At 33.5% G+C, this 10,815-nt stretch overlaps 1 long non-coding RNA gene across 1 annotated transcript; it reads left to right on the top strand.

Moving 5' to 3' along the window:
* The first annotated feature begins 663 nt into the window (after window positions 1–663).
* Window positions 664–1,396, top strand: LOC128034533 (uncharacterized). The gene is made up of 2 exons (XR_008190594.1): window positions 664–1,017; window positions 1,088–1,396. It is a non-coding gene; the product is annotated as an uncharacterized LOC128034533 (long non-coding RNA).
* The last annotated feature ends 9,419 nt before the right edge of the window (window positions 1,397–10,815 follow it).

The raw sequence follows: 10,815 nt of genomic DNA, 5'->3' as shown, positions 1-10,815 counted from the left end.
TGTGACTTGGCCATGTGAGACACATGGATGGGCAACATGGCCGTGTGTCTTTTGTTGAGTGCTTAGGGAACAACTCAACTAGCACACGGTCTGGCACACGGGCATGTGGCTTGGCCATGTGACCCAAGTTAGAGAGTTACACGGGCATAGACACAAGCTGGGACATGGTCGTGTGTCCTTATTTCAAAAGTTACACAGCTTGATATGTCTCAGCTGTGTGAGTCACACAGCCTGGCCACATAGCCGTGTGACCCCAGAAGTTGAAACCTTCTAAATTTTTCCTAAATTTTTCAAATGTTCCTGATTTAGTCCCGAATCGTTTCTAAAGTGATTTTAAGGCCTCAAGGGCTTGAATAAGAGACGATATGCATGTTTAATGTTGGATTATGTTATATTTATTATAATGTTTTAAAATGAATGATTTAGGTTACATTTATTCGGTAATGCTCTGTAACCCTATTATGACGACAAATACGGGTTAGGGGTGTTACAATTATTTTTTACCATTAATAATAATGATGTATATTTTGATGCAAAACAAATGGATTCTACTTTATTAAAATAGTGACAGTCACCGAAGTAACAACTAATAAAACAACAGATCAATCAAAGCAATCATAACAAAAACTAAAGTAAGACTAAAAAACTTCTAGGAGTCCCTATTGTCCGTAGAAAAGAACCCTAACTGATCAAGTGAGAGTCTCCTTTTCCTCAGAAACATGTTCACCTTTCTAAGCCCCATATCTCCCTAGAAGGTCATTCGTCCCATCCCAGCATTGCCTCCCTCATCTCACCGGAGATACATTCAACTTGTATGGTCATCCTCTCTTTGCCAATATTTGTTTTTTGTCTTCAAAATCTAGTAACTCTTCATCTCCTATGGTTCATTTCCAAAGCCCTCCATCCGACTCTGTTAACCTTGCTTCTTGTTCTAGACCTTTGTAGATCGAATGGATCCACCTTTCTTTTGTTTCGTTCCTCCTCTACCACGGAGAACTCCAACGCCTCTCCTACCAGGTATGATTCTTCACCCCTTCTTAACCCCTCAGCTACCAATATGTGCACCAACTGTTTACTTCTTTTGCAGCAAACAAATAGATGCAACTGTCATTACCCCTTTTTTAATGCTTTAATGTCTTCAATGTAAGATCCAGTAACCGATATGTTGTCATCGGTGGAGTTCACTTTCCTTACTATAGTGAGGGAATCACCTTCAATCACCATCTCTCTACACCTTAGATCTAGACCGATCTGGGTCGCTTGAAGGTATGCAATCGCCTCAGTCGCAAAAGTCAATGGTATATGGTCATTCATGATGTATTAATACATTAATTACTAATTCTAAATTATTAAACATTCTAAATAACTCATCAATGCACCTTTTGGATTTGTATTATTAGTCCCTAGTACTTTATTTTGAATTGTATTTTACTACTAACATAATTTACAACTAAGTCGATTAATTACCATAATAACGAGATAGTGGATATATTTACCACCTATAATGTCAACCACTCATTTCATATTTAACCTTATTTGCTACATTTGTATTTGAAACCAGTTAAAATTTCCTTTTAAGCAAATTAATATCATATACAACAATAAAGACATTTAAAAATATGGGAAATAAAACCATAACAATTAAAGAATAAATTGCATCAAATAAAATTAGTATTCAAAGTCTACCATTCTTCCTTCCATTTTATGAATGCACGAAGGATTATGAATATGATTCCTCCAGAGATGATGAAACACAAAAATAATTATATAAAAAATAACTCGCATTTTAAGGTTTTTAATCTTATTTTTCTATTTTAAATTTTTTATTTTTAAAATTCTAGTTTGCACAATTTCTTTTAACATGATTTATTATCTACTTTTTGACATTAAGATAATAGAAGGGAATCATCCATTAAGGATACGAATAATTAATCTAATGTAAGAGCAAGCAAACAACTATAGTGCGAAGAGTTAGTACAAAACTCCAGCGAGGAAAAATCTCGAACAAACGAACGAAACTTGAACAGGAAATGAAGAAATAGGACAAGGCTCTAAGGCATGTATCAAACCACTATCTTTAAGGTTCTATTTTTTCCCACCTATATTCAACGTGCAAAAGAGTTTCAAGCAAATTAACCTCGAGGATACAATGAATCCAATGACTATTTGTGTTTTGCACTGACGAGAATAGTCCACTAAGCATTGAACAATGTATAACAAGAAACACAATTTCTACAAAGGATTTCTGGAGTAATACTTTATAGAATAATCTAATAATATTAAAAAATAGAGGAAGGAAAGAAATAATTTTAGAATTTGTTGGGGTGATTTCCAAATGAAATCTCATTCCTATTTATAGGAATTTTCATTTCTCTTTATGGAGACATCTTTCAATAGATATCTTTTCGAATAATAATGTCTTTAAAAAGACACATAATTATTCATTTAATATTATAACTATTCAAACAATATTGTTTGAATAGTTATAATTTTGCAAAAATCAAGTGATATGACTCTTGACCAATAATCAAAAGTTTTAACTTTTGATTAATTACACCATTTCATTTATAGTTATTGGAACACTATAAATATTTTAAAATATTCAACACAAAGTTGACATGTACAAGACAATGTACAATGAGCAACTTAAAATTAATGAAAAAAAATTGTGAAAGAGCTTGAAAGGAATAAGAGCGTTATGAAGATTTATTAAGAAGATTTCTTTTATTCAACTAGGGGTGAGCATATGACCAAATTGAGTTAAATCAAGTGGAAAAAGGTCCAAATTAATCCAAGGGTGAAGCTAAAAATTTTATAGTGGAGGGGTTGAAATTAAACTAAAAAGTTTTAGGAGGCTAAAATAGAAATTTTACCACTTACTCAAATTTACCAAAATTTAAAGGCCTAAAGAGGAAAATATACCAAATCAAGGGAGATTAAGTCTCCTACGCTATCCTTGAGTTGAAAAATCTTATTTATTAACTAAATTGAATTTATTTATTTTTTAAATCGAACTAAGTGATATTACTTTGTGTCGAGTCGAGTAGATTATATGTTTGATTTAAATAAATAAATAATAAAAACTTTTTTTATATTTTTATTATATTAAGCGAACAACAAATGCTATGTCTCAAATTTTCAATCCATTTTTATTATAAATAAACAAACAAAAAATGTCATTCATATTATATTAAGCAAATATAATTATGTTTTTATTTAATCCTAGTTGGCACCGTACATATTCGAAATGACAAGAACTCTGTCCTGTCAATTCATGAAACTGATCTCATTCTCAACTAGCTAAACCCATGTTTTATGGTTTCAAATTTTAATACTATTCGATATTGAATTATAGTATGTCAAATTCATGCTACAGTATTTTTTTATACATTAGAACTTAATGTTGTTAAAATTTAACTAATGATCACCTTTAACATCAAATAGTAAAACAAAATTCCTCAAGGTGAACGTCACAAAGAGTAAAAGAAAGAGTCTTTAATTCCCCAATACATAAATAAATATAAACAAAGCCGCCTTTATGTTATGTTATGGGACAAAAATATGAACTAATGAAACAGTGGCGTTTAGTTTAATGGAAACGGTGCGTAGTGAAAATATGTTAAACCGGTGCATGTTGGATAAGTTAAATGAGGTGTTTTGGTTGGGGCCTACTCAGCAACGGTTTTCTTGTTTTTGTAATCAATTGATTTGTTTTATTTGTTTTTCATTTCCTTTATTATGTTGTAAGGAAACAAAAAAAAAAAAAAAAGCAAGCAGAAAACTACACAAGATTTCTTTTCTCTAATTTCACTCTTTTCTACTCTTTCTATCCTCAAATTCACTCTATATTCTTCTCAACTTTTAAACTCATAACAAAGGTATCAGAGCTCTAACAGTTCTCTATGGCTAGGGATGGTGTTAACACGCAGTTGCAAAAGGATGTGGGCATTTTTTAGTAGGAGATAGTGAATATCAAAGGAGAGTTGTCCCAAGTCGATGCTAAGTTGGATGCCAAGTTAGAGGCTAGATTCAAGGAGTTTAAGGATGAGCTCATGGGTGAGCGACGATTTGAGCTTCAGTCGCACCCAAATCTTGCTACTAACAACACATGAACCTCAGCTAAAGGTTAGGGAATTTTGGGGGCATCATTTCCTAGATTCATTCCTATAGAACCCATAGAGGTCTCCACATGAGGTTGAGTTCATGTTCTGGAGAACCTCTCTGTCATGGATTTTATGGATAAAAATATGAAAAATCTTGAACCCATAAAACCTCCATCAATAGAGTATACTCCTTTCAAACTAGTGGAAGAAGTAAAAGATTTGGAGTTAGTAGCTAAATTATGCAATGTGGATGACTTTGCGATTGATTTGGAACATAATCAATATCGATCTTTTCAAGGATTAACTTGTTTGATGCAAATTTCCACCAGAACCAAGGATTTTATTGTAGATACTTTGATTCTTCGAATTCATATTGGCCATTATTTTCGAGAAATATTCAAGAATCCCATGAAGAGAGAGGTTATGCATAGAGAAAATCGGGTATCTTATGGCTTCAACTGGACTTTGGCATACACTTGTGCGATCTCCTTGACACTGGTCAAGCCTCAAGGGTCTTGAAATTAGAATGAAATAACTTAGAGCATATTCTGCAACACTATTTTAGAGTTACTGTTGGATATCTTGATGGAGCATTTGATGTGGAGTCACTTGTGGAGAATTTACTTAGGCAACCTGTGGGAAATCAGGGGTGTTGTGGAGGTCTACATTTTTGTGTTACTCTCATGCTAAATCTCAACACAATGGTATGGAGAACTCTTGGAACCGCAAGCTAGGGACTTGGCCCTAGAGATAGCCATAATGTTGAGGGAAAAAATGATGGTATTTAGGGGCACTAATAGTTCCAATAAGGTAAATAATCTTCATGTATTGAACCTCACATCGAAAGAGTGGATACAAGCTTAATGTAATGTTGTTGCACCTTCTCCTCATGAAAGTCATACTACCACATTTGTTGGTGAAGATAAGGTAGTAATTTTCGGAGGTAGTGGTGAAGGAGAAATAGTTTCCTTGAATGATTTTCATGATCTGGACCATAGGACTATGAGATGGACTTCTCCTACTATGTGAGTTCATATCCCCATCCCTAAAGACAGTGACAGTGCTATTGCAATTGGGAATAAGCTCGTGGTGTATGGATGGGATTGTGGTGATCAATATCATAGAGATGTTGATGTGTTTGACAGGGACAATTCAATTTGGTCAAGGTTGATTGTTCAAGGCTCCTTACTAAGTGTTGGAGCAAGCCATGCTGCAGTGAGTATTGTAATAAAGGTTTTCATTGTTGGAGGGACTAGAGATAAACACTACTACAATAATATTTGGGTCCTAAACGTGAGTGCCTGTTGCTGGGTGCAACTAGATATATGTGGCCAATAGCCTCAAGACAAGTTTTCTCATACTTTTATCTTCACAAAATCAAACATTTCTATCTATAAAGGGTATGGGGAGGATGAACATCGCATCAAATATTTGCTAGTTTTGTAACTTGGAGCACAATATCCTAATGGTCGTTATAACATGTGTACAATTTTTGGAAGCCTGTCCACCCAAAAAGAGAGAAGATTCCTCAGAGTAGCAGAAAATAACTTGAGAATTATGTATTTGGGGGATAATGAAGTATCAAAACAGGAAGCTCATGAAGCTGAACCATAAGAACAGTCCCTTTTTCTCTCGTAACATCCATCTCCCTCACAATCTAATCAAGAACAAGCTCCACCAAAAAAGACTACAAGTCCCATAGTGTCTCATGTTTAAGCCATTGCATCATATACCAAGCAAATGTCAGCTTAACAATGTTCCAAATAGTCATAAGGGAATCAGATACATGGTCCAAAACACTAAGCATGAGCTGCAGTTTATAAAAGAATATCAAAACCTTCAAAAACCATAACAATATCAACATTTTGTTCAAACTGGTAGAACAAGATTGCAGTACTTGGCTGTGGAACACAAACGCATGGAGGCAGGACCCATTCACAACTTGTTTGGTGTTGAAGTTTGTGGAAAAGTTGACGAAGCCTTTAACTTGAGTTGTAAAACCCATAACCCATCTCCATCACCAGATTAGGGTTTCAGAGTATTACCAAGAAAATCCAAACAATTTATATCAAAATATGTCATTAATGTCATTCAATATTAACTAATGGAAACTCATTAAGAACATACCAAAAATATGCAATTTGGGCCTTAAATTGGGTCTTCGAGGCCCTAAAAATAGTTTAAAAATAATTCGGGACTAATTTGAAACAAATAAGATATATTAAGAATTTTTTTTGCAAAAATGTGAAAACATGGGTCACACGGCTGTGTAACAATCAAACAAGGGACACACGGTCGTGTCCCATCTCGTGTCCTCACCCGTGCAACTCACTGAGTAGGGTCACACAACCTTTCATAGGTCGTGTGCCAGACCGTGTAACTCTCTGACTTGCCACACACGTTCGTGGTCAGGCTTTGTGCCAGGCCATGTAACTCACTGACTTAAAACACTAAGATTTCACAAATGACACACGGTCGTTTCGCCAGGTGGTGTGTGTCATATGGTCGTGTCACCAGGCCGTGTGTATCACACTGTCGTGTGGCAGCCCGTGTCCCAGGCCATGTGCACCAAATTTGACCCAAAAATCATACCATTTTAAGACCAAACCATACCTATTCCACCACTCCAATTATGCACACATTTAATAGACCTAGGCACTACTCCAACACACCTAAATATACCAAATCAATCAACCTAGTTCATCCAACCAATATGCCATTCAAAGGCACCCCATATATATACTAAACAGTTAGTCTCAAAAATGATCAAAAGGCCTCATTTATAATACATTAAGCGAATAAGCATTACACTATGATTAAAACCACTTCATTCAACAACTAAACATCAATGTGTTCATCTATGCATCATATATGTATACTTGTTTCATCAATACAAAAGATACCCTAAGCAAAACACACATCTTATTCATGGACTACATCTATTAACATTTCAAAACCACATATTTATCTATATATACATGCCACTACGCAAAAGATACAAAAACTACCAACTTAGATGGATAGTGTGAGCCGATTGGTTGATCCTTCCAAAGAGTCAACAACAATTATCTACAAAACAATCCACAAAAACCCGTAAGCTTACATAGCTTAGTAAGGACATAGAATATTGTTTAATCTAAATACAATTAGACACGATTAACATATTATATTATTACTAAACTTTCAAAAATACAAATGAAGAGATGATCTAATGATATAATGTTCTCAAGATACCAGAATAAACTCAGGAGCATGTATATGCCTTTAGGAGTATCGAAGTACTAACAGGGGCTCGTATATGCATTCAGGGGTACCAAAGTATAAACAGGGGCACGCATGTGCATTTAGGGGTACCAAAGTACAAATTGGGACACATATGTGCATTCATACAATAATTATCTATAAATATATAAATTGAAGAACAATAATATAATAGTACAAGTAGAATTTCATTTACATATTGAAATACTATGTACTTACCTACGATTTGATTTCGGCCAACACGCGAGGACTATTCCACTATTTTCCCTTGCCTTAGTTATTGTCTTTTTTATTCAAATGTTGATCTATATATTAATTAAATTCAATATATTAATCTAATATACATTCCACATTCTATTCAATGCACATATCAAGAACACATAATTCCTTATTGACACCACAATTAAAATTTCAATCAAGTTGCATACAAAACTCATAATCCCTCATCAAGAACACATATCAAGTTTTCTCATTCACACAAACCATTCAAGACTACTTTTAACATAATATGACCTTCAATAGTAGCATATAACCAAAAGATTAAAACACTTGGTTATGAACCAAAACAAGCTAAACATGAAAGACATATTTACACATAACCAAAATATATCTAAGACAAATTCATTCAAGTATGAAAACTACCCCAAATAACTAAAAATCAAAGCCTTTACAAAACACTTATCACATGCCATATAACCGAAAGTTAATATTCAAAGCTACTAAAAGATATTTGGATAGTGTGACTTCTTTAGCTTGATCTGATTGCCCAATTTCCATGAAATGTTATCTACAAAGAAATAGACAAATAACACAAGTAAACTTTTATATAGCTTAGTAAGTACGTAGATTCAAAACAATAAAGCTTGCCAAAATAACATGTAAACTTAAATAACAAGATTAGTATCCAGTGTTTCTTGTCAACCACAATTTGTAATAGGTGAGTTATACACTAACAGGTGCAAAATATGTTTGAGTATGATCATACTACATCTTTCAACCTCAAGCTATAATGTCAACAAGAACTCATGAACAATACATTTACCATTGGAAATATTGTCCAATAAACGATATACGAATATGAGTACACAGTTATCCATCCGAAACACGCCAAACGCTCTAATGAGCCAATCCAACCAAAAACACACCTTGGCACCAAGTGCCTAGCCCGAAGGCTATCATCCCTCAGAAAACATGCCTAGGCACCAAGTGCCAACCCAAAGGCTTTACATCTAGCCCCGATAACACGCCAGAATCACTGTAATATAACTCGATAGTTTGTAACAAATCCTGAACCTTGATATATTTAGTGCATAAACATAAATCAAGTATCAAATCCCATCACATCTCAATCCCATACGATGCACTCTATAACTATTGGCATGCCAATCGTACTATATCCTACGTTCATCCGACACAAATCACATTATCATCAAACAAGTTCCACACAATTATGTTCTCAATTTTATAATAAAAACTCATCAAGCATTCAATCAAAATATTCATCAACTACTTTTATTCAACCTACATTTTAATTTATCTATTTAAAACAAACCCAAATGAACTTACTAGGGCTAAACTACAGTAATGAAAAAAGTCTAGGGGCTATTCCGTAACCTTTCATTTTCCTCGGTTATCAACTTGTTCTTGATCTATAATGCGATTTATTTCAATTATTAATCTCAATTTCAAATAATTCCTTTTTTACAACTTTGTACATTTTCCCCAACTATTTACACTTTATGCAATTTGATTCCTAATATCAAAACGAGCATATTTCTCATATTAATCCTTATACCCAAGTGTTGAATTCACACCCAAAAACAATCCACACATGTTGAAATTTTCAATAGCAACATGTCTTTTTTAATTTATTTTCAATTTAACCCCATAACATTCAAGCTAACCAAAAATTCATTTACTAATTAGATGAAAACCAGCATCAAACTTCAAGCTCAAAAATAACATCAATATAAATCCAAGAATATCAGTGGCCAAATTTATAACCTTTGAAATTTTCACAATTTAACCCCTAATGTAACTAGACATCAACTCAATGATCATAAAAATTCAAGTTCCAAAGAAAAAGAATCAAAGAAACACTTACATGCACAAGCTTGTTTTGTTGAAACCTAAGCTCCTTGAATGAAGTTTTTCACTTGGTTTTTCAGTGGAAAATAATACTAAAGAAGATGACCCTTATTTTTTTAGTTTAAGTTCAATTTATCTAATTACAATTTTACCCTTTAACAAAACATGCATTTTAATTATTGTCTAGCCTAAAATCGTCCATTTAAATCACTATGGTCTAAATATCATTTGGGCCCTTATACATTTAGTAATTTAAACTATTAAGTCAATAAAATTCAATAATAATCAAGTTTTGCATCTTTTACGAATTAGCCCATTTTCTTTAATTAACTTATTTAACGTCAAAATTTCTAAAGCAAAATTTAATATGACACTTAAGACCTTGTAAATATTAACTACAAACTGAAATGTTTGGAATTGTGGTCTCGAAACCACTATTTTCGGCACCATTGAGAAATGGGCTGTCACAACTCTCCCGCTTAAAAAATTTCATCCTTGAAATTCTTACCAGTTAATAGGTTCGGGTATTGAAATCTCATTGATTCCTCAGTCTCCCAAGTAGATTCCTCGCTACCATGTCAATGCCACAAAAATTTTACTAATGGTACCAGTTTATTCCAAAGTTCTTTTACTTTACGAGTCAAAATTTTTCTTAGTTCTTCAGAATACGATAAATTCGGCTATAACTCAACTTCATTGGAAGTAATCACATGTAAAAGATCTAATCTATAATGCCTCAGCGTCGAAACATGAAAAATGTTGTGAATCTTTTCGAGTTCAAGAGGCAAAGCTAATCTGCAAGCTATAAGACCGATTCTTTCAATAATCTCATATGGTTTGATAAACCATGGAATCAATTTCCCTTTTCTACCGAACCGAAGCACTTTCTTCTACAGTAAACCTTTCAAAAAAACTCGATCACCAATAGAAAATTCTATATCATTTCTTTTCAAATTTAGGCATGACTTATAAAGATCTAGTGCAGCTTTTAGGCAATCATGAATAACTCAAAATTTATCTTCAGTTTTACGAATCAAATTAGCTCCAATTAACTTAGATTCGCTTAATCTAGACCAGTACAATGGTGTTCTACATTTTCTACCATATAAAGCTTCTAATGATGCCATTTTGATACTGGATTGGTGGCTATTATTGTAAGCAAATTCAGCTAACGGCATATACTTCTCCCAACTACCTTTAAACTCGAGAATACAACATCGTAACATGTCTTTCAAAATCTGTATTTACTTGCTCTAACTGCTTGTCTGTTTGTGAATGAAATGTTATGCTAAAATTTAATTTACTGCCTAGAGTCTCGTGAAGTTTACCCTAAAATCTAGATGCGAATCTCGAGTCTCGATTT

Source organism: Gossypium raimondii, chromosome 11 (genome assembly GCF_025698545.1).
Source record: "Gossypium raimondii isolate GPD5lz chromosome 11, ASM2569854v1, whole genome shotgun sequence".
Classification (NCBI taxonomy): domain Eukaryota; kingdom Viridiplantae; phylum Streptophyta; class Magnoliopsida; order Malvales; family Malvaceae; genus Gossypium; species Gossypium raimondii.
The sequence above is the reverse complement of the archived record's forward strand: the minus strand, read 5'-3'. Positions and strand labels throughout refer to the sequence as shown.